At 40.5% G+C, this 25,577-nt stretch overlaps 1 protein-coding gene across 1 annotated transcript in view; it reads left to right on the forward strand.

The window, feature by feature from the left end:
• The window catches only part of LOC309554747 (olfactory receptor 1468-like), a gene marked incomplete at both ends in the record, with an annotated part of 120,866 nt that overhangs the window by 50,227 nt on the left and 45,062 nt on the right, over positions 1-25,577 (forward strand). The gene's annotated exons all lie outside the window — the stretch shown is intronic.

Genomic DNA, 25,577 nt, shown 5'->3' on the forward strand with positions numbered 1-25,577 from the left:
AAATCTGCCCAGAGGGGCGACTGCTGCTGTGTCGCTGGGTCTTATGAGAGGTCCTTGCAGCCATAACCTGTTGCTACTAGAGAGACTGAGCCTTTTATTTTGCGAACTTACTACACAGAAGCCTGACAACCATATTGTAATAATACAACTGGGCCCCAAGGCTAGCCAGCTGAGGAGTTTAGGACTAAAGACTGCCCCTTTACAATTTCTACGCAGAGACCCTTGCCCATTGCTCAGTTTTGGAGTTAAGTCTCAGAGGATATTGCCCAGGACTCTAGCCATTCTTTTAGAGAGCACTCTAAACCAGTTACAGTATCCCTATCCACACTGCAGTTAAGGTTTATATGCACTGATTATAGCTGTTTTTGCTGGTTCATGACCTGATTCCAGCCTAGAGGTACAGAACTCTATTGGAAGTTACATTGGCATAGAGATTACATTGGCAAACGTCTATCTTCTGCGTGTTCATTTATTCTCATACCACTTTACCCCACTGTTTACCCCACCAATCTGTTGAGTTAATTTACAACTAAACGGTATTAGCTCACAGCCAAGCCAAGCCAAGCCAAGCCAAGAAGGTATTCATGCTTGTGTTTTTGAAAGTGCTTGCAGTGGTTTCCATTTACCCAGGTGTGTCAGAGAGGCTGAGGTACTTGGAGTTGAAGCGCAGACCACAGGGCCAAAATTACCAATTGGCTCTTTTGGGGGTAGAGTTTCATACAGGTGTTTGGATAAACAGCCAGTCAACTGTACATCTGAATGTGAAATGTCTAGGAAAGGTATTTTTCCGAAAAAAAAAACTAATATGATAGTGGCTCCGGTTGAGAACTAGCAATTTTAAAATGGGGCAGGGAAGGACCGTAATGGTAGGTAGGATAAAAGAAAGAAAAATAGGAACAGAAAGGTTATTTCCCAAGGAAGCGCAGCCTCCACTAGTTTTCGGCCTTTTATTAGGAATTTAAAAAAAAAAAAAACAGTTCCCAGTAAAACCATTTCTTGTGTTTCCTCTGTATAAGTAAAGGGTTGTTGATTTATTAATAATGAAAATGGTTAGCAACAATTTTTATGAGCATTTATATAAGTTTACTTGTACTTGTTTAAGGTAGTGACCAATCAAAAGTCAAAAACATGCAAACAATGCAACATATATTTGACCCACAAAGAAAATACATTAACAATTACCTTTAAAGTACTTGTGATTTCCAAAATTGCTCATTATCACCTTGGCGTTTTAGAAAATCTCAGTGATAGTTTTTCTATTTTTCATTGAAATTGTCAGTACCAGGATTTGGGCTGAGAAAAACTCACCTGAGACAGCTCTTACCTGGGAAGCCATGGTGATTGGCAAGCTCATCACTGTTCACCTTTTCTTTTTTTTATTGAATTTAGAAAGGGGTAAAATGTACAAAAGCAAGCCTATTGTGCATACCCAGGCTTGATAAAAAAAAAAGACAACAGGCAACAATAAAACAAAACACATAAAACGTAAAAGTTGGTAACTAAGGCATAAGGTAACCTCACTCGAATCTGCTGGAAGGCACCGAGCAGGGATCAGGAGAAAAAAAAAATCCCACAGTGTACAGAACTAAGCAAAATCAAGTAATTAGAAACAAAGCAGTGCAGATTTTTGGGGTATTACCAATGATACAATAGTGTCCCCTAGATCTGTATGTGAATTTATAAAATTGTATAATGGGGTTTTCTTAACAATGGACTTTCAATAGTCTAAAGAAGGGGCCTGCGAATATTTCCATCCAAAGTTTAACTAAAGGCGAAACATTTCTTTTAGTTTTGGAGTGGGGAGGGATTAGAACACCTGTCAGGTTTTTATTGCTGTCTGTGCTTCCGATAAGTAGATTCACCCTCTCTGTTTGTCCTATTTACCATTATCATTGAAAGTGAAAGTAAAAGAAAACCCCAATTTTTTGGTTGACCCCAGAAAAGTAATAGAGGGGAAATCTTTTAATGGAGCCACTGGTTTTGGTGACCTGGGGGCCCCCAAGAAATTCCCTTAATTTGCAGGAATTTCCTCTCACTTCCTGTTTGGCTATTGGACAGGAAGTGAAAGGAAAATCTCTGCAATGGGACACAGATGGCGGAAAAAAAATTCTGACAGGGGATATAACCCTCCCTTGCTTTATCCAAAATGAAAATAAAAGTTTTATCTATAGTGCTACTTTAAGGAGTATAAACTTGCATGAATAAAACAATAACAGGCCTATCAAAGTTCTCATAACCCTAGAGGTAGTCAGTAAATGAACTAGACCCAATATACAAACAACAATAGATAATGGTATCGAAATGGTAGTAACCCAACAAATGCACTGAGAAATTTTGGAACTGAGTAGTCTTATACTGGGACAATCCCAAAACACATGTAAAAACATGGCTGATGCCAATTGGATGCGGGTTTCCCTGCATCCAATTTGCATAACAGAAGAGTGTGACCGTCTCTCTACAGAGCCAGTTCACACACCTCCAGGGCGGCCATGGTCCGAATTGCAGAAGGGTCCTGTACGTCTTCTGGTCCATTTCAGGTGCAAATCCAGCCAATTATTCAGACCTGATTTGCACCTGAAACGGTGAACAGGGACACACCGGACCTTCTGCTGTGAACGGCAGCTAGTGTAAACCCAACCCAAGGAATAAATCTTATGTACGGCAACCTTTGCCGTACTTTGCGATGACGAAACGTTGGCGACTCCAGACGCAAAGTCCACACGCCCCCTTACGGAGCCGGCTGCTTTACATTGCTTGATGCTGTTTTGGACAATTGCGGGACGCCGCACTGTTCTACAGTATGTACCTGTTTTTTACCTTCTCATTGTGAGTAGTATTCTTTTAATAAATTGGATTTTATATGTTACGGAATTACGCTATGGGCTTTTATTCTTTTTATATACTCATGCATATATGATGGAGTGATTATGAAGCATTGGAGCTTGACAACCGCTGGTGACATTGGTATAACATCTTGCTGGGAGAGGCTGTCTCATTAAATTGAGTAGCCAAGGAGTTCTGGTAAGCTGCTTGTGATACTTGTGCACAGAGGTGTCCCCATCCTTCACCTTTCTCTGGGTGTCACTGAAAAGGATTGTTCTCCTCAACACCTTGCATGCGGATTCATTTTCATTTATATGATATGACTATTTTTAGAATCATCGCCATTTTGCACTTTTTTATGCACATTTGTATTTGTTTAAATGGCGCAGCACTGTTTTGATATTATACCTGTGTTGCCATATTGTACCACTGGTGAAACCCGCTGTAAAAACATAATATGTATTATGTAGGGTGCTAAGAAAAATGATAGGCAATTCCCTTAATAGTCTTGTATTGTCTTTTGAAAGATCCCAAAATGGCCATATTGTTATGGCTGATTGATCCCCTAATGACCACAAAATTTAAATTACTAAATGAATGCAATGCTTATCTTTAACTTCTTGCTGACTAAGCCTTTTCTGGCACTTTTTGCTTACAAGTTTAAATCAGTATTTTTTGTTAGAAAATTACTTCAAACCCTAAAAAGTATCTATCTATCTATCTATCTATCTATCTATCTATCTATCTATCTATCTATCTATCTATCTATCTATCTATCTATCTATCTATCTATCTATCTATCTATCTATATATATATATATATATATATATATATATATATATATATATATATATATATGTTTTAGCAGAGACCCTAGAGAATAGAATGTCACATGGTATTTGCATATTTCAAACTTTTTTTATGGAAACAAAAAAAAAAACAATACATAACCCAATTGTTTTGTAAAATATAAAAGATAATGTTACACTGAGTAAATAGATACCTAACATGTCACACTTTAAAACTGTGCACGCACATGGAATAGTGAGAAACTCAATACTTAGAAATTTCCATAGCCGAAGCTTTAAAACATTTTTTACGGGTTTTTAGGAGGTCTAGCGCTAAAATTATTGCTCTCGCTCTAATGTTTGTGGTGATACCTCACATGTGGGGTGTGAACATTGTTTACATATGTGGTGCAGGACTTACATGTACATTAGCTTCTGCATGCAAGCACGGAGAGAAGGGGGCTCTTTATTTATTTTTTCTTATTTATTTATTTATTTTTACACTATCCCTTTAATTTGTTTTTTCAACACTTTTATTCCTATTAAACATCCCTTGTAATAGAAATAAGGGATGACAGGTCCACTTTATGGAGAGATATGGGTTTAATAAGACCCCAAATCTCTCCTCTATCTTAAAAAGCAAAAGATCAAAAATTGTTTTGATCTTTTGCTTTAAGAAAAAAAAAAATGTTTACTCTTGCCCTAGAACGGAAGGGACATCATGATGTCGCTCCGGTCCTCCAAGACCATAGAGGTGATCAGAGATGATCTGGTCTCTTAAACCTCTATGGCCAGCCTCATGACCTGTCAGATTGTTTCTTGGGCACGTCGGTAAAAACAGTAAACCAAAGAAACCCCGGTGAAGGTCAGGGGGGGGGGGGTCCACTCTCGCTGCATCTGAAAGTGATCCAGCAGTTAATTAGCCACTCAAAATGCTTTCAAGAGAAAGCCAGCCGCAACCTGGAAAAAAAAAAAAACTGGGGTCAAGGCTGATAGCTTCCGCCATAACCCCGGAAAACCACTTGCAAACTGCAACATATGTACGTATTGGGGTAGGCAAGTGGATACACAATTGGGTCTAAGCAAGCTGGTACTATGTAGATGAACAACCAAAAAAATACAATTAAACATGGATCCCACCAACCCTTACATTAGTATAAGTCTTAACTGTTAAAGCGGTAATAAACCCAAAGGCAAACATTTATTATATTGCAGCTTACCTGTCCTTAGATGTGATGGCTGCATTCGTTTTTTTTTCAAAAGCACAAGTTCTCCATCAGTTTACAGGGACGAGACAAACCACTTAACACTGGCTGGGGTGATTAAAATGATCAGCTTTTATTTATTTATGTAAAACCTTTATACTAAAAGGAAAAAAAAAAAACTGTTTGCTGAAACTGATTATAAAATGTGAGCTTGAGTTTGGCTTCAACATGTTACTGTATTTAAATCTGCTAGTACAAGTACACACTCCCCTCAGAATGCTCCATGTGCTCATTCCTCCAGAGTTTTGTCTAACTAATACTAGAGATGTGTTACTGGCCTGATCACCAGGTGAAAACAGAGTAGGAAAAGCCAAAGAAAAGAAAACTGATGCAGCCACCACATCTAATGATTGTTAAGCTGCAATATAATACATTTTTGATTTTAGGTTTAATACCGCTTTATAAAGGCATACTTCAAAACCCCAATTTTTCTGTGTATTTAATGCCTGTCCCCTAAAATAAAAAAAATAAATACATTTCTTACCTTTGCTAAGTGGTGCCTATTTAATACATTTGAGGGGAGACTGATTTTTTTTCTAACAACCGAAAGCAAAAAGCAAAAAAGAAAGCAACCAACAACATATAATTAAATAAAAAAAATCAAATATTAGCTTATATAATAGATAAAAAAAAAAAAAAGCATGAACAATGTCTGATTGTCTGTTAGGAAAGGCATCCTTATATTATAGAGACAACACCCTGTTGACGTGATGCTGAGTACAAAATTAGCACAATGATAAATGTCCCAGAGGACATACAGTAGATAATTTCCACAAAGTTTTGTTGGTTATTATACATAAAGAACATTAAAACTTTACTTTATTGACTTGTTAATTCAAAATAGTATTACTTTCAAGAAAGGAATAAAGATACATTGCCTGGCCAACAAAACAGTTGCCACCAAAAACAAGGTCACACACTCTAATATTTCGCTGGCTTTGATTACGGCACGCATTCGCTGTGGCAATGTTTCGATAATCTTCTGCAATGTCACAAAATATATTTCCCTCCAGTGTAGCATTAATTTTTTACCAAGATCTTGTATTGATGATGGGAGAGTTGGACCACTGAGCAAAGCCTTCTCCAGCACATCCCAAAGATTCTCAATGGGGTTAAGTTCTGGACTCTGTGGTGGCCAATCCATGTGTGAAAATGATGTCTCATGCCCCCTGAACCACTCTTTTCACAATTTGAGCCCCGATGAACCCTGGCATTGTCATCTTGGAATATGGCAGTGCCATCAGGGAAGAAAAATTCCATTGATGGAATAACCTGTTCATTCAGTATATTCAGGTAGTCAGCTGACCTCATTCTTTGGGCACATGCAGTAACTATCCAATAGGAGAGTCACTGCATGCTTAGTTTAGTTAGTTGCTTAGTTAATTCCTGGTGGCAACTTTTGTTTTTTTTTTGTACTTGAACAAGAAATCAGACAAGAATGCGCTTCTAAATGACAGTATTTTATAAGCATAAGCATTTAATTCCAGGTGGCGACTTTTTTTTTGGCCAGGCAGTGTATATATTCATCATTACATTTTTTTACAAGTTTCGCAAAGAGTTATTCATTGTTTATTGCTCACTTTACCTGTAAAAAATACCTAGTGCTTCTCCCTTTTATTCACAGTACAGTAAACCCCCCTCCATTGCGGGGGTTACGTTCCGGACCCAGCCGGGAAAAGTGAAATTCCGTGAAATAGAAAAACCCTATTAAAATGCAATGTAGGCATGTTTTTTTACTGTCACTGTACGTGTAAAAGCATTTTAAAGTGGAGTTCCACCCTAATTTTATACTTACCTCCATCTTCTCGCTCCGGGTCACCTGAAAAAGAAATGGATAATCGCATTTTTTATTTTTTTTTACTTACCTCGTAGCGAAGAAAATATACTTACCTTACTTCCTTCTTCCTCCTTCCTCGGCCGCGGCCCGTCGTCACTTCCTGGCTCTGCAATGATTCCTGGGAGCTGAACGTCATCGCTCCCAGGAATCATTGCGCCTGCACCGGCCCCGACGTCAGTTCCGGGGCGAGCGCGTCATCCCCTTCTAAACATGCCCTTGAGATCTGAAGAAGGAGGCTACGCCTCCGAAACGTTGTCCTTAGCAACCCCATGCAAGTCATGCTCTGAGTCCCGATCGGGGAGTCTCCCTCTGCTTAACCGCATTGTCATTTTCTCTGAGCGGCTACAGCATCCGGCTCCTGGAGGGTGTGTGGCGGCGGCTGGACCGCGCGCAGACGCACCACATCGAGTCTCCTTGAGTAATCTGAGGCGGTTGGCTTAGCCGTACGATACTCACTGATCAGTGCAGGACGAACAGCTGAGCCACCGAGGCTAGGAGGAGAGAGCCCTGTAAACATCATCGGGGGATATTTATTTCCATGCATGACTTCCTATCTGTTTGTGAGTACCTGTTTTTATGGCTTCTATTAACTTCAAATAAATGTTGTTACACTAGGGCGGTGTGCGCTCTGTTCCTTTATTTTTTGTACAGCTTCTTTGCCTCATATCCCATGGAGGGTTAGTAGAGCTGCCACGCTTCATTCATGTGTTTCACCACAGGCCATATTACAAGATTCCCCAGCTTGAGAATCAATCTCCAGGATCTGCGCAGGGACTGGTAATGTGTGTTTTCACTGGCTCAAAGGAACAGTCTAGGATGTTTTTTTTTTTAGGGTTTTATTGGAACATAGAATTTGGATGGGGTGAATTGAAGTGAACTGAACACTTTTAGGATTCTTCTCCAGCTTGCTGAGCTACGCAAAAAATGTCTCACAGAGGCTTCAATGCTGACAGGTAACAAGGACTTTTCCCAAAGGACCAGAAAGGACCAGAAACAGTCACTAACTTCCAGTAGGGGTTGGTTACTCACACCGCCACAGGATCATCATTTGTCTCCTTCCAATAATCAATGGACACTTCCCAGTGAAGGAGAAACAAACTCACACTACTATAGGACAGCTGGACACCTACCCCCAACTTTATCCTGGCACTCTCCAGTGATCTTCTCAAACCCCAAGGAACAGTCTAGGTGTGTCTTTATAGCATTTTATTGGAACTTAGAAAGTGGGTGGTGTGAAGGGAGCATGGGATACCCCAGTACTGAAGAACTGAACACTTTGAGGACTCTTCTCTAGCTTGCTGAGCTTCGCTAAAAATGTCTCACCGAGGCTTTGATGCTGACAGGTGACTAGGAGTTTTTCCAAAGGACCAGAAACTGCCGACAGTTATAAACTTCCAGTAGGGGTTGGTTACTCACACCGCCACAGGATCATTATTTGCCTCCTTCTGATATCCACTGGACACTTCCCAGTGAAGAAGAAACAAACTCACACTACTATAGGACAGCTGGACACCTTTCCCCCATATTTCTACTGGAACTCTCCAGTGAGCTTCTCAAAACTCAAGGAACAGTCTATGGGTGTCTTTATAGCATTTTATTGGAACATAGAACTTGGATGGGGTGAAGGGAGCATGGGGACCCTAGAACTGAGGAACTGAACACTTTGAGGACTCTTCTCTAGCTTGCTGAGCTACACTAAAAATGTCTCACAGAGGCTTCAATGCTGACAGGTGACTAGGACTTTTCCTAAAGGACCAGAAACTGCCCACAGTCACTAACTTTCAGTAGGGATTGGTTACTCACACTGCCACAGGATCATTATTTGCCTCCTTATGATATCCACTGGATACTTCCCAGTGAAGGAGAAACATACTCACACTATTATAGGACAGCTGGACACACCTTTCCCCCAACTTTCTCCTGGCACTCTCCAGTGAGCATCTCAAAACCAAAGGAACAGTCTAGGGGTGTCTTTTTAGGGTTTAATTGGAACATAGAACTTAGATGGGGTGACAGGAGCATGGGATACCCCAGGCTTGAAGAGCTGAACACTTTAAGGACTCTTCTCTAGCTTGCTGAGCTACACTAAAAATGTCTCAGAGAGGCTTCAATGCTGACAGGTGACTAGGACTTTTCCCAAAAGTCCAGAAACTGCAAACAATGATTAACTTCCAGTACGGGTCAATTACTCATATGGCCACAGGATCATTAGTTGCCTCCTTTTGGTATACACCAGACACTCTCCAGTGAAGAAGAAACTAACTCACACTACCATAGGACAGCTGAACACCTTTCCCGCAACGTCCTCCTGGTACTTTCCAGTGAGCTTCTCCAGACCCAAGTGAACTCCAGGACTAAACATTTGTAAATAGGCCCCTCCAGCTGAAGCCTCAGCTGAGACTTAAATGTCTTCTAAATGGCAACTTAAAATCCTGCCCCACAGCGGTCACCTCCAGCAGGACTGGACCCAGGGACACTGGACCCAGGGAGCTCTTCCAATACCTTCTGGCCACACATCCCCAGGTATTGACTGGAGTCCCATAAATATTCAGGCTGCTTGCTCTATTTCCCCTGAGACTATACTTCTAAAATCCTCTAGAACACAGGGGGAAGTAATTACAGCAGCAGCCTGTGATACACTGAGCATGCCTAAGCAATCAACCTCTGCACCCCTGGTTACAGAGGAGCAAACTTAATTTACCAAAAAGCCTACACTAATCTAGAAGGGTGCTACATTTACATCTCCTATCAACATAATTTACTTATATTCCAATATTCAAAAGTATTTGTATTTGCAAATGTAAAACAATAACATAACATTACATGCTTGTAGAACACCATTTCGCACAACCAAACCACTGTATGGAAGACAGAAATGTTTTGGTTTCTAAAGGGAACTTTAAGAGCCGGTTCACACTGCCGCGACCTCTAAGTCGCCTCATAAGGGGCAACTTGTTAGCGCGACTTTTAGCGCGACTTTGCGCATATTCAGCGCAACTTGTATGATAGACGACTTTGTACGACTTTGTATTTGGCCAATCAGAATAAGATGGTTCTGGGTCATGCTCAATCACACAAAAAAAAGTTCTTAAAAATTGTCGTTTTTAATAGAGAGCCAATTATTGAAAAAATTATTTAAAAAAAAAAAAGAGATTTCTTTGGATTTAGTGTCTGGGGGGTCTAAAAAGTGTACCTGTGAAGTTTCAGCTCTGTAGCATGTCCAGAACCAGAAAAAAATATCATTTTTCTTAGAATGTTTAGTAGCACAGGCATAGGGCTCCGCTCCACCTGGGCGTTTTTGTTACAGGCATTTATCGGTCATTTTTGGAGGCAGGCATGACTTTTTTTGGATTTAGTGTCTGGGGGGTCTAAAAAGTGTACCTGTGAAGTTGCAGCTCTTTAGCATGTCCAGAACCAGAAAAAAAGATAATTTTTCTTAGAAAGTTTAGTAGCACAGGCATAGGGCTCCTCTCCACCTGGGCGTTTTTGTTGCAGGCATTTATCTGGCATTTTTTGGGCATCTTTGGAGGCATGCCTGCCAGGGGGAGAGGAGCCCTATGCCTGTGCTACTAAAATTTCTAAGAAACATTATCTTTTTTTCTGGTTCTGGACATGCTACAGAGCTGAAACTTCACAGGTACACTTTTTAGACCCCCCCAGACACTAAAGCCAAAAAAAGTCATGCCTGCCTCCAAAAATTACCGATAAATGCCTGCAACAAAAACGCCCAGGTGGAGAGCAGCCCTATGCCTGTGCTACTAAAAATTCTAAGAAAAATGATCTTTTTTTCTGGTTCAGGACCATTTTAATGGAAAGTCGGATCACAAGTCGCTTCAAATAAGATAAGGAGGCGACTCCCATTAAAGTCTATGGGACAAGTCGGATACAAGTCGCCTCAAAGTAGTACAGGACCCTTTTCAGAAGTCGGAGCGACTTCAGTAGTGCCAATTAAGACGGCACTCATTGATTAACATTGCTTTTGTTATGTCAAGCGACTTGGGGCGACTTGAGGGCACACAAGTCGCCTCACAAGTCGCGGCAGTGTGAATGGACTCTAAATGGTAACTCCACTTTCATGGAAAAAAATTACAAATACAAAAAAAAAATATTATATATAGAATTTTAATATGGAGAGCCAAGGATCCCTGGCCAGTCATTTGTAAAAGTAAAACAGTCTTTTTTGGTTCCAAAAAATTCAAGCAAAAACAGCTTTTTTTCAGCCAGACAGGAAGCAAAATAATCCAAACTCCTGGAATAAATATCAATTTGACTCACCACCACCTGTAAAACCTGGCCTTTAACAGGATTACATCCTTGGCTGCTTCAGGGGTTCAAGAACCAGGTCACCAGCCACTTAGCCATAGCAGTCAACCACTATGTCTTCTAAATATGTCCTAACTCACAGACATCCGCTGGCTGTTTCCTTTTCCTTTTTAAGCCTCTCTGACAGGTGTGTTAACCCTTGAGTACTCCAAAACTGCATGCAAATCATCCCTCTTAGCGGGACCACAATCAAAATAATGGGGAAATATGCCTGCCTTCCAGGACCCATCCCTGGCATCATGTACATATTCCTGCCACTGCCTCAATGCGGAAGTGTCAGAGGCAATGCTGGGCACCCTACAGTGTACCATATAGAACTTATTATCATTCTGATGTTGCTTTCTTGGCCTGTGTTCCAGGTCAGTGGGGCATGGTCCAACACCAGACAAAACTTTATTTTAAGGGAAAAATTAGTGTAGCGAGTCCAGAGCCCAATTAATTGCCAGGCACTCTTGCTCTAACGTGATGTCAGTGGCTGTCAACTTTATTCTGAGAAAGACTAAAGGGTGTTCCTCCCCATTGACCTCTTGGGACAGAACAGCCCCTAAGCCTTTGCTGGAGATATCTGTTTGGACAATAAACTCTTAAAAAAATCTGAAGCAACCAGCATTAATTATTGGTAGAAGACTGTTTTAAGCTCCAGGAAATCCTCCTCAGACTTGACATTTCACTTGATCATGACTGACTCATTACCCTTTGTCAAATCAGTCAGTGGTGCAATAATAGTGGCAAAGCTGTAGACAAACGGACAATAGTACCCAACTTTACCCAAAAAGGCTTGGACCTTTTTCTTGATAATGGGCCAGGGCCAGGCCTGAAAAACTTGTACGGGGTTTCACAAATCCCCTACCTACAATCTCCCCGAGGTTCTTGGTCTCTTCCATTTCAATGACACACTTTTCCAGAATAATGGTGAGCCCTTATTTCCATAAAGAGTTCAAGACAGCCTGCACTGGGACTCCCAGTCTGTATTAAAGTTGATTATTTGATTGATTTCAATTTACCAACATGTTTTATCCATCATCCTCTGAAAAAAAATCCAGAGCAGAATATAATGTAAATGGCATTCTTTTATATTGGAAGTGACCTTCTAGAGTGGAAAGTGCAGTATTTTCTCTGGCTTCCCTAGGTTAAAGTTATCTACCAGTACCTAGTAATATACCAGGCTGGTCCCAAATTCTCTATCAGTTAACTCCCTTAGCGGTAACCCCGAGCGTGACTCAGGGTGTTTTTTTCATGCTGGGATCGGTATCCACGAGTCACGCTAGGGGTAGATGTGCAGAGCCTGCAGCGGGGTTCCTTACCTTCTCCTGGCGATCCAGCGATGATCTCCCATTGCTGTGATCACCGCCGAGATCCCCGCCGCTCGTCCGTCGCTCTGATGACTTCCTGGTTCCGTTCCCTGCAGCAGCAATGGTGCATGGGAGCGGAACTGGGAGGGAAATTCAAAAGTTGCACCAACACAAACACATAAAAAGGAGGTGATACAGTGTAATCTGAGAGGATTACACTGTATCACCTTAGTATCAGAAAAATATCAAATTTTATAAATTGTAAATGATAAATTATATTATTAATATATATTATATATAGTGTGTATATATATATATATATATATATATATATATATATATATATATATATATATATATATATATATATATATATATATATATATATATATATATATATATATATTATATATATATATATTATAATATTTATATTTTATAACATATTTTATATTTTATAATATATTTATATTTTATAATATATATATATATATATATATATATATATATATATATATATATATATATATATATATATATATATAATATATATATATTTTTTTTTTTACATATATATATATTATAAATTATAAATATCAAAAAATTGTACCGCTTTTGGTACATAATTCCTGATATAATAATCCCGCCAGGGAGGTAAATTACTCATAGCATTTGATGTGCATGGAACTTTAAAAATCAGTTGAACTTTCTGAAATCATTAAAAAACTGCAGGGTTCCATTAGGCTTCAGTTCCAACACAATCGGGCTTAACCACTCACTCTGCGATTCTTCATTGGTATCAAGTTCAAATGTATTCCAAATTTCCTGCAATGTAAAAGTTAAACCTATGCGCTACCAAACGAGAGAAGGAACAGGGAAAAAATAAGGGGAAAAGATGAAGATATGTGAACACCTGAGGTCCGCATCCAGTCCTGTAGTGTCACCACATACGATAAAATGCAAATATAAAAATGAAAACCAGCGCAGAAAACCCCTTACAACAGGTGAACCATCAGATAATAAATAGCAATATTCACAGGAATATTAAATGCATAAAACGTATGACAAAAGAAGTAAAACAATGAAATGTAATAAAATCTTCAAATGTAAAAGGTAAAATGTTTCAGTGACCCCATGTGCATAATAGCAAATAAAGAAGAAAGTGATGTAGTGTTCAAGTGATCTAAGGTGGTCCAAACTGGGTAAGTATATAAGGTGACCAGTGCTGGAAGAAATCTCCAAAAAAAACAAAAGAATGTGCAGAGAAGAGCAATTGCACAAGTTCTACTGATCGAGAACTGATCAAAGGCTCCAACTGAAGCAATTAATGAAAAAAAAATAAAAAATAAAAAAGTGATCTGAAAAGTGAACCACTGTCAGCTTTTCAAAGTGTGATGAATCCACACAAAATGTGCAAAGAAGAGCAATTGCACAAGTTCTATAGATAAAGAACTGATCAAAGGCTCCAAATAATGATAAATAAAGGTTCCAAATAATGAAAAATGGAGATGTGCCCTATAAAGGGTGAACCGCTAGAATGCTGTTTCAAAGTGTGGTGAATCAATAAATTATTCAATAAAAATCAAGGTGATATCCATATAAGATAAATGTGAATAAGAACACAGTGAGAAAAAAATAAATATAATGGTAAAAATCACGAAGCAATGCCCTATAAAGAGCGAACCACAGTCGGTTCTTCAAAGATGTGTAAGAGATATATACAAATAGATATCCCAACGGTGTTCAATAAAATCCGATAAAGTTCAATTATAAAACTATCTAGAAGACTAAAGATGAAGTTCATATAAGGTGAAGATAGAAAACAATATGTGGGGATCCCAGTGCGAGTTTCAGTGAGCTAGGATTCCTCAAAATAAGTGTAATGGCCGCTCACCTCCATTAACACTCATATGAGCGTTTCAGGTGTCTTCTGTCAACCTGTGGACCTTTTTAAGAGGGTATTTCCCAGGAGAGGGTCTTCAAGGTGTAGATATAATGTGCAGATCAGGGTCCAGGTCTTCTATATTGGTCTCAAGTAAAACACTTTTATTCGGGCACAAATCACAGGCAATATCAGTAAAGCTGCCGCCGATGCGGTTACGGGCCTTGAAAAAGTAACGTGATTTGTTACGCAACGCGTCGGGACGCCGTGGTGACGTCACTTCCGGGTCTATGGCCGAGACCGGAAGCAGCTGGAGAATAGCGCTGTAACCGCATCGGCGGCAGCTTTACTGATATTGCCTGTGATTTTTGTCTTAAATGTGAGTGTAACCTTTACTTTGCTCAAATAAAACATCTTTGTTGAAAATACTACACCATGAGATCCTCTCTCAATCTTCTTCCCTGATAAACGAGTGCCCGAATAAAAGCGTTTTACTTGAGACCAATATAGAAGACCTGGACCCTGATCTGCACATTATATCTACACCTTGAAGACCCTCTCCTGGGAAATACCCTCTTAAAAAGGTCCACAGGTTGACAGGAGACACCTGAAACGCTCATATGAGTGTTAATGGAGGTGAGCGGCCATTATACTTATTTTGAGGAATCCTAGCTCACTGAAACTCGCACTGGGATCCCCGCATATTGTTTTCTATCTTCACCTTATATGAACTTCATCTTTAGTCTTCTAGATAGTTTTATAATTGAACTTTATCGGATTTTATTGAACACCGTTGGGATATCTATTTGTATATATCTCTTACACATCTTTGAAGAACCGACTGTGGTTCGCCCTTTATAGGGCATTGCTTCGTGATTTTTACCATTATATTTATTTTTTTCTCACTGTGTTCTTATTCACATTTATCTTATATGGATATCACCTTGATTTTTATTGAATAATTTATTGATTCACCACACTTTGAAACAGCATTCTAGCGGTTCACTCTTTATAGGGCACATCTCTATTTTTTCATTATTTGGAACCTTTATTTATCATTATTTGGAGCCTTTGATCAGTTCTTTATCTATAGAACTTGTGCAATTGCTCTTCTTTGCACATTTTTTGTGGATTCATCACACTTTGAAAAGCTGACAGTGGTTCACTTTTCAGATCACTTTTTTATTTTTTATTTTTTTTTCATTAATTGCTTCAGTTGGAGCCTTTGATCAGTTCTCGATCAGTAGAACTTGTGCAATTGCTCTTCTCTGCACATTCTTTTGTTTTTTTTGGAGATTTCTTCCAGCACTGGTCACCTTATATACTTACCCAGTTTGGACCACCTTAGATCACTTGAACACTACATCACTTTCTTCTTTATTTGCTATTATGCACATGGGGTCACTGAAACATTTTACCTTTTACATTTGAAGATTTTATTACATTTCATTGTTTTACTTCTTTTGTCATACGTTTTATGCATTTAATATTCCTGTGAATATTGCTATTTATTATCTGATGGTTCACCTGTTGTAAGGGGTTTCTGCGCTGGTTTTCATTTTTATATTTAAATTTCCTGCAATACCGCTTTCCTATGTGCCTTGGGAATGTAATAGGTTTTCACTCAGACCTTTACATTGGGTTCTGTGACAATGTCATACTCAATTAATCTAGTAAGGCCTGGCAACCTTGACAAAGATTCTCTATTCCTCTGTAAGAACTATTTTGCTGAGTTTGTGGCTTGGATAGGGTGGTGCTCACTGGAACTAGGTTCACCCCTACAGGGGACACTTATTTTAATTCAGCCAAGGCACCAACATGTTCTCAGTCTTTGCAGAGATTTAACAGGTTTCTGTGATAGATTTTATAAGGCTTTTGCTTCTCAGGTTGGTGTATTTTATAATTTACTTCACCAGCCTTTTCTACTACCTCAAATGGCCCCTGCCACCTAGCCAGAAACTTACTCTCCACTGTGGGCATACTCTCCCAGTCCCCAATCTGAAACTGTCTAAGCTTGGCAGACCAGTTGTACATCCTTCTGTGTTTGTTGGGCCTTCTGTAAATGCCCTTTTACCAGAGGCATCACCTTAGCAATTCTCTCTCTTTCACTTTCACTTTCCCAGGTTTCTTTAACAGCTTGCCGACTACTCACAGTATATTTACTGCGGCAGTCAGCCCCTCACAGGCAGAGTGATGTAGGTCTACGTCGCTCGCCTGTGAGGGTCTGGGGAGCGAGCGCGCGCCCGCGGAGGCGCGCTCCCGCGCGGTCACGGACCCTTCCGCGCGCGTGACCAGCGGACCTGATGTCCTCCGGTCACTCGACGATCGGCGGGGGAGAGGGAGAATGTCAGGCAGCTTGTGTAAACAAGCCACCTGTCATTCTCCTCGCTGTAAAGACACTGATCACACGGATCTAGTATGTAGATCCGTTGATCAGGGTCCTTACAGCTCAAGCCACAGCCAATCACAGTAGAAACCACGCCCCTAGGGACACACACAGCCCCTCCCTCCCAAATAAAGTTAACCCCTTCACTACCAGTGTATTTTTACAGTAACAGTGCATATGTATAGCACTGATTACTGTAGAAATGTCACTGGTAACCCCAAAAGTGTCAAAAATGTCAGTCAAGGGTCCGATCTGTCCGCCGCAATGTCGCAGTACCTCAAAAAAAATCGCAGATCGCCGCCATTACACGTTAAAAAAAAAACAACAAAAATGACAAAAATCTTTCCCTTTGTTAGTAAACGCGATAACTTTTGCGCAAACCAATCAAAATACGCTTTTTGCGATTTTTTTTACCAAACATAGGTAGCATAAAACAAATTGGCCGAAAATGTTAAAAAATTTTGATTTTTACATTTTTTTTGGGGGGAATTTCATATAAAAAAATGTGAAAAATATTGTTATTTTTGCAAAATGTACGCTCTTTTTTTGTTTATAGCGCAAAAAGTAAAAATCGCACGGGTGATCAAATACCACCAAAAGAAAGCTCTGTTTGTGGGAAAAAAAGGACGTCAAATTCGTTTAGGTACAGCATCGCACGACTGCGCAATTGTCCGTTAAAGTCACGCAGTGCCGAATCGCAAAATACCCCCTGGTCGTTTAGCAGGAAAATCCTCCGGGGCTTAAGTGGTTAACTAGGTAAAGCCACCCACAAGATCTTTGCCCATACACAAACTGAAACGGGGAAATCCAGGTGGATGCTTGAGGTACCTCTTTGATGGCATACTTAAATGCTGGGAGTAAGCAGTCCTACTATATTTTCAAACTTTTTAAACTTTTGGCCCAAACAATCTGTCTTAGTGTGGTAGATCGACATGTGTAATTGTTTATTCTGGAACAACTTGCATAGTTGTGCCATCACCTTGGACATGAATGGTGTGCCTTGGTCCATAAATGTCTCTTTAGGGAACTCAGTCCTTTGGAACATGTTAAAAAACTCTCAAACAGTCACTTTGAAGGAGGTTTTTTCTTAGAGCGATCACCTCTGGATACCCTGCCTAATCATGTACCACCAGGACATATTGGTGTCCACCACCAACAAGACACTCACCAGGTCCATCACAATATGCTCAAAAGGTATGTTGATCAAAGGCAGGGGCACCAAGAAGTTCCTGTACATAATGTGACACTGGTGCAGTTAGTTAGAAAAGTGGGGCATGAACCACAATACCTTTTCAACTCAGAAGAAATACCTATCCAGTATAACCAGTCTGTTATCCATGCCTCTGTTTTCTTGGGCCCCAGGTGACCTCCCAATGTTTGATTGTGAGCATTTTGAGCCAAGTCGAATACTATATGTCTGAAAGGCTGTGGGGCCAATAACTGGTTGACCACCACACTCAAGACTTTGGTGACGTCAGCCTGGGGCAAAATCATCACAACATATGTTTCAAGGTTTCCATCTGACCACAACCTTTCCAGCACAGGTTGTCACCAGCCTTGGAAAATTTAACAATGTTATATGGGATCAGATACCAACATAGGTGGATTTTGTGGGGTGTTTCCCAGTGGCTGATACATCTGGAGCAAGAGTAATTATAACGAATGGCTTTCTGCCATTGTTCATTGGTTAAAGAAATTTTCAGGTCTTCCTCCCATTTAAGAAGAGGGAACGTTTTAGTGAAGATCATTTTGGATTGCAGGGTGTTGTAAAGGAGAGTAATCCTTTTTTTCTTAGGTGGATTTGCTGTCCAAGACAACCATGTGGATTCATGTAGCGTTATTTCAGACTTAGAATTTGACAGGCCTGAAGTATAGCATTCATATTTTTGAATGCAAAATGTAGTAGTTAAGTCAGTAAACTACATAAACTTCCCCCTCTCCAATGGATCAGGAGAGAGGATGAAGCTTCCTGCTGAGGATATTATTTAGAGGTGCCATACCTGTGCATCCGGTCAGTGGAAGATGCAAGGGTGCTAGAGGAGAAAAGATTCCATGCAAAAGAGGACACAAGTGCCTTTCATAATATGAGGGTCATATTATTAGGGTGAGAGCAGATCTGGCCTTTTTCCTGGATCCTATGGGCATCTCATGGTGGTGGGACCTTTAGTGGTGACCCTGGCTGGTGAGGTGGCACTGGGCTTTCTGATGAACAACCTGCATAATGATTCTTGTGTTAAAATTATATATGTAATGTCTTTGTGTTTTAATATACTGTAGTATCTCTATGACCATCTCTGCTGCAGCTATACGCCCCTGAGGAAGCATCGGTGAAACATGTTGGGCTCTGTTATGTGGATAGAAACCGGTGCTATATCTGGTCTAGTCATTTAGAGCTACCTATGACATAAAATATATCACTGATCTTTTGAATGTTGTTATCCAGCAATTCTATATGTTCTGTTTTTTCTTTAATAATTCGTTGTTGATTTTATTTTCAATAAAATCTGAATATTTTTATAGTTGATTGATCATCATTGACAACAAGTGGTACCCTTAAAGTCCCCCCCCCCTTCCTTTTCCAGCCCTCCAATTTTTGACCACTATGGTGGCTGCTCGGGAGAGCCTGAGCAATATTTTCTACTAGTATGGGATGTTGGTACCAAACTATATTGTATAGATAATGCCCTATATCAGGGGTCTTCAAACTATGGCCCTCCAGTTGTTCAGGAACTACAATTCCCATCATGCCTAGCATTATCTGTGAATGTCAGAGTTTTACAATGCCTCATGGGAGGTGTAGTTCCGCAACAGCTGGAGGGCCGTAGTTTGAGGATCCCTGCCCTATATCATTTAAGACACACCTCAAATTTTATAGTGTAGTATTTATTAAAAGACAACTAAAAACAAGAAAAAGCCAAACATAAACACAAAGGTCCAATCTTCAGAACATCACTTACATGAAAAGTCACCAGAACCCACAATAGCACTGGTGGCTAGGACCTCTGGCATGTAATACTGCTCTACAGCCGTTTCGTGACACTATTCCACTTCATCATATATTTGGTATTTTCTTTGTATTCAGAGTATCCCCCAGCCTTGAGTGCCTAGTCAATCATTTCTAGAAATGTATCACATGGTCTTTATCTCTCCTTTTTTTTTATACTTTTTTTTCTTTTGTCAATTTGTTCATAATTACATAGTTTGTGAGGTTGAAAAAAGACATCAGTCCATCCAGTTCAACCTATGATATGTGTGTGTGTGTTTGCCGTTAACCATACATTGTATACCCCTGTATGTTGTGGTCTTTAAGGTGCCCATCTAATAGTTTTTTTAAACTATCGATGCTCCCTGCTGATACAACTGCTTGTGCAAGCGAATCCCACATCCTTACTGCTCTGACAGTGAAGAATCCCTTACGTATTTTAAGGTTAAACCATTTTTCCTCTAGTCTTAGTGAGTGGCCATGTGTCTTATTGTATTCCCTTTCTCCGAAAAGTTTGTTCCTTATGCTAGGGTCACCAGTAGGGATAATCAAACTTTCGAAAAGTTTGGTTCGACCAGAACACCCGAATTTCCCAAACGTTTGGTTCGGATTCCCGAACCCCATTGAAATCAATGGGACCCGAACTTTGGAAATCAAAAAATGCCATTGTGAAGCCCTTAAACCTAATAAATGCCCCTAAAAAGTGCCTAGGGTTCTGGGTCATGCCCCAGGGACTACGAATCAGGCAAAAAAAAGTTCTTAAAAATTGTCATATTTGATAGAGAGTTAATTATTGAAAAAAATATTGAAAAAGAAAAAAAAAGACTTTTGAAGGACTCTGTTCTTGCTTAGTTGGATGTTTTAGATTATTTATGCAATTTATGCACTTTATTTATTTGCACTTTATGAAAGGAGGGTAACACCATCCCTGTGCTACTGAAATTCTAAGAAAAATAATCATTTTTTTTTGTGATGAATTTTATTTATGTATAGTTGTCACTGAGGCTTTATCAACTGTGCGATGTGAAAATCACCTGCAAGACACACACTGCTATGCGACCCAAAGTTGTCGCTAAATACACTAAAGATGTGTGTATCGCTGAAATTTATTTTGCACAATAGCAGACTAGCAAGCACGTATACCTGCTGTAGATATATCAGCAGTGCAACGTGCTCACTAGACGGAAACCCTGACACTTAAAACTATCCCTACAAAAACTAGATTATTGAATCTAACTATAGTGGTATATAGTACCCTAACTACACTGTATATCCCTTTCCTCACACTAAAAGAACAGCTCCATACAGCAGAAGATAATTTCTAACTGACACTGTCCCTTTAATTTTTATTTTTTTTTCTAACTACACTGACAATCTTTCTGTAAGCGGACTGCTCTTCTGCTGATATGGAGCTTAACAAGCAATCAACTATGCAGCAACGTTGTTTAACAATGCAGGAGTAACGCAAATGCTTCCACTCTCTTCCAAAGCCTCTGTATTACAGTGTTAGAGGTTAGGCGGGGCTATGTTATATATTGGGGGGCGTATTCACTCCTGATTGGCCTCTGGTCCCCGTAGTCACTCCAATCACGTTCCTAGCAGACTCCTGCCCCCTCATTGGTATTTACTGATGTTTCTGGGTCAATCACGGGCTTTTAAAGCCCACTTCCTGTCCCATTGCATTTTGGGCGGTTCTGGTAACAGAATTCCGGACTTTTACCGCAAAAAGTTCAGAATTCGGCCGAATTTCGAACACCCAATGTTCGGGTCGAACCGATGGTCGACCCGAACTGTTCGATCATCCCTAGTCACCAGTACAGTATTTGTACATTGATATCATATCCCCTCTCAAGCGTCTCTTCTCCAGAGAGAATAAGTTCAGTGCTTGTAGTCTTTCTTCATAGCTGATGCCCTCCATTCTCATAATTATTTTTGTTGCCCTTCTCTGGACTCTCCCAGTTCCAGCACATCCTTCCTGAGGACCGGTGCCCATAACTGGACAGCATACTCCAGATGTGGCCAGACCAGAGTCTTGTAGAGTGGGAGAATAATCTCTTTATTTCTGGAGTGAATCCCTTTTTTTCCTGTTTCCAATACTAAGGCCTTTCAGCATTTTGCTCTTCCTGACTGTATTCATCTTTTATTATTGATCTTATGCTATCTGTATTCTAATATAATTTTGCTTATGTATTTTTTCACTTATTTCTTTTCAATAAAAATATAAAAAATTATATATTAATAATTACAGAGCTGCATTAATTTGTGTACTTATAATTTTATAACTGTTCACATTTGAATGAGGTTTCTTTGAAATAATAATAAAATATAATAAAATAAATGCTTAACCCATTGTATGAAGCCTTTTCTTTTCCTTATATATGTGTGTATACAATGCTCAAAAAATATAAAGTAACACTTTTTAATCAGGGTATAGCATCAAGTCAATTCAACTCCTGGGATATTGATCTAGTCAGTTAAGAAGCAGAGGGGGTTGTTAATCAGTTTCAGCTGTTTTGGTGTTAAGGAAAATAACAACAGGTGCACTAGATGGGCAACAATGAGAAAACCTCCAAAAACAGGGATGGTTTTACAGGTGGAGGCCACTGAGATTTTTTCCCTACTCATCTTTTCTGACTGTTTATACCTAGACCCTATAGAGGTTGCAAAGGCAGTCCAACTCCTCCAGGATGGCACATCACTATTTATGCAATTTCCAGGAGGTTTGCTGTGACTCCCAGCACAGTCTCAAAAGCATGGAGGAGATTCCAGGAGACAGGCAGTTACTCTTGGAGAGCTGGTCAGGGCCGTAGATGGTCCTTAACATATCAGAAGGACCGGTATCTGCTCCTTTGTGCAAGGAGGAACAGGATGAGCACTGCCAGAGCCCTACAATATGACCTTCAGCAGGCCACTGGTGTGAATGTCTCTGACCAAACAATCAGAAACAGACTTCATGAGGGTGGCCTGATTGCCCGACCTCCTTTAGCGGGCCCTGTGCTCACTACCCATCACCATGGTGCTTGATTGGCATTTGCCATTGAACACCAGAATTGGCAGGTCCGCCACTGGCACCCTGTGCTTTTCACAGATAACAGAAGGTTCACCCTCAGCACATGTGATAGATGTGAAAGGGTATGGAGAAGCCAAGGAGAATGTTATACTGCCTGTAATATCGTTCAGCATGACCAGTTTGGTGGTGGGTCAGTCATGGTCTGGAGAGGCATATCCATGGAGGGACACACAGACCTCTACAGGCTAGACCATGGCGTCCTGACCTCCATTAGCTATCGGGATGAAATCCTTGGACTCATTGTCTGACCCTACGCTGGTGCAATGGGTCCTGGGTTCCTCCTGGTGCACGACAATGCTCGGCCTCATGTGACGAGAGTATGCAGCCAGTTCCTGGAGGATGAAGGAATTAATACTATTGAATGGCCACCACACACGCCTGACCTAAATCCAATAGAACACCTCTGGGACTTTATATTTTGGTCCATCTGACACCACCAGTTGCACCTCAGTCTGTTCAGGAGCTAAGTATTGCCCTGGTCCAGATCTGGGAGAAAATACCCCAGGACACCATCCCTCATCTTATTAGGAACATGCCCCGGTGTTGTCAGGCATACATACAAGCATATGGGGGCCACACAATCTACTGAGTACCATTTTGGGTTGCTGAAATTAAATTTCAGCAAAATGGACTAGCCTGCTGCATTATCTTTTTACTTTGATTTTTGGGGTGTCTTGAAATTCAGCCCTCTGTAGGGTGGTTATTTTCATTTCCATCAAACAATGTGCCATCCTTTCATTCCTAACACATTACCCAGTCCATATCACTATAGATATCCAGCATGATATTTTTCCCTATTGAGATCTGATGTGTTTTCAAAGTGTTCCTTTATTTATTTAGTGTATATATACACAGGTGCATCTAAAAAAATTAGAATATCAGTAATTCAATTCAAAAAGTGAAACTAATATTTTATATAGATCCGTTATACACAGAGCGATATATTTCAAGCATTTTTTTTCTTTTAATTTTGATGATTATGGCTTACAGCTAGTGACACCCCAAAATTCAGTATCTCAGTGATGATTTTTGTGAGCCATGTCACCTGCTGGTGTTGGTCCTCTGTGTTTTATCAAGTCCAAAGTCAGAGTCCAAGGTCAGTCCAAGTCCAAATCTGTAGACCACCCTTTGCTTATAAAACAGCATTAATTCTTCTAGGTACACTTGCACACAGTTTTTGAAGGAACTTGGCAGGTAGGTTGTTCCAAACAGAACTGGAGAACTAAGCACAGAACTTCTGTGAATGTTGGCTGCCTCAAATCCTTCTGTCTCTTCATGGAATCCCAGGCAGACCCCATGATGTTGAGATCAGGGCTCTTTGGCGGCAACACCATCACTTCCAGGACTCCTTGTTCTTCTTTACACTGAAGATAGTTCTTAATGACAATGGCTGCATGTTTGGGGTGGTTGTCCTGCAGCAGAATACAATTGAGGCCAATCACACACCTCTCTGATGGTACAGCACGATTGATAAGTATCTGTCTGTATTGCTTAGCATTGAGGACACTATTGATCCTGACCAAATCTCCAACTCCATTTGGTGAAATGTGGCCTCAAACTTGCAAGGAACCTCCACCATGCTTTACAGTTGCCTGCAGAGCAAACACTCATTATTTAACTGCTCTCCACTCCTTCCCGAGCAAACTGCCTCCTGCTACAGCCAAATTTTTCAAATTTTGACTCAATAGTCAAGAGCACCTGCTGACATTTTTCTACTCCCCTGTTCCTATGTGTTGGCTTTTGGCCATAATTCTTCCATGGCCAGACTTCTCCAGACAGTAGATGGGGGTACCTGGGTCCCACTGTTTTCCACCAGTTTTGTGCTGATGGCACTGCAGGACATCTTCTGATGTTGAAGGCAAATAAGCATGATGTATCTTTCATCTGCTGCATTACGTTTCCTTGGCCAACCACTGTATCTGTAGTTCTCAATGTTACCCATTTCTTTGTGCCTCTTCAAAAGAGCTTGAACAGCACATCTTGAACCCCCAGTCTACTTTGGAATATTTGCCTGGGCAATACTCTGCTAATGCAGTATAACTACCTTGTGTCTTGTTGCTGTGCTCAATCTTGCCATGGTGTATGACATGTGACATGAAAACCACAACCTCAGCTTAGTAGCAGAGTTTGGCTGTTCCTCACCCAGTTTTAAGCCTTCTACACAGCTGTTTCTTTTTCAGTTAATGACTGTGTTTCAACCTATAGCACATATGAAACTGATGATCATTAGCCCCTGTTTGGTATATTTGGTTAATCATACTCCTGGCTCTAATCCTACAAAATCCCTGACTTTGTGTAAGCATACAAAGTGTGCAAGTATAAGAACTGATGCTGGTTTCAAGCCAAAGGGTAGTCACACCAATCATTGATTAATGAAAAAATAGGAACACATAGTGTTCAAAAAATGTGGGACTTTGCATGAGGTGTAACCAGTATAGACATAATGATAACAATATCACATATACATCTGCTGGTAAGCATATAGAAGCATAGGGTTGATCATTACGTGTTTATTAACCGCTTGCCGACCGCCGCACGACTATTTACGTCGGCAGTCAGCCCCTCACAGGCAAAACGACTTAGGGCTATGTTGCTAGCCTGTGAGGGTCTAGGGAGCGAGCGCGCGCCGCCGGAGGCGCGCTCCCGTGTGGTCACGGACCCCCCCGTGCATGTGCCCGGCGGACCCAATGTCTGCCGGTCACTCACGATTGTCCGTTAGAGAGGGAGAAAGGCAGGCGGCTCATGTAAACAAGCCGCTTGTCATTCTCCCCTGTGTATGAATAGTGATCATACAGTTCTACTATGTAGGACCTTTGATCACTGTTCCTACACCTCAAGCCACAGCCAATCACAGTTAGAATCACGCCCCTAGGGACACACATAACCCCTCCCTCTCAAAACAAGTTAACCCCTTCACTGCCAGTGTC

This window comes from Pelophylax lessonae (genome assembly GCF_965119305.1).
Source record: "Pelophylax lessonae genome assembly, chromosome: 4".
NCBI lineage: Eukaryota > Metazoa > Chordata > Amphibia > Anura > Ranidae > Pelophylax > Pelophylax lessonae.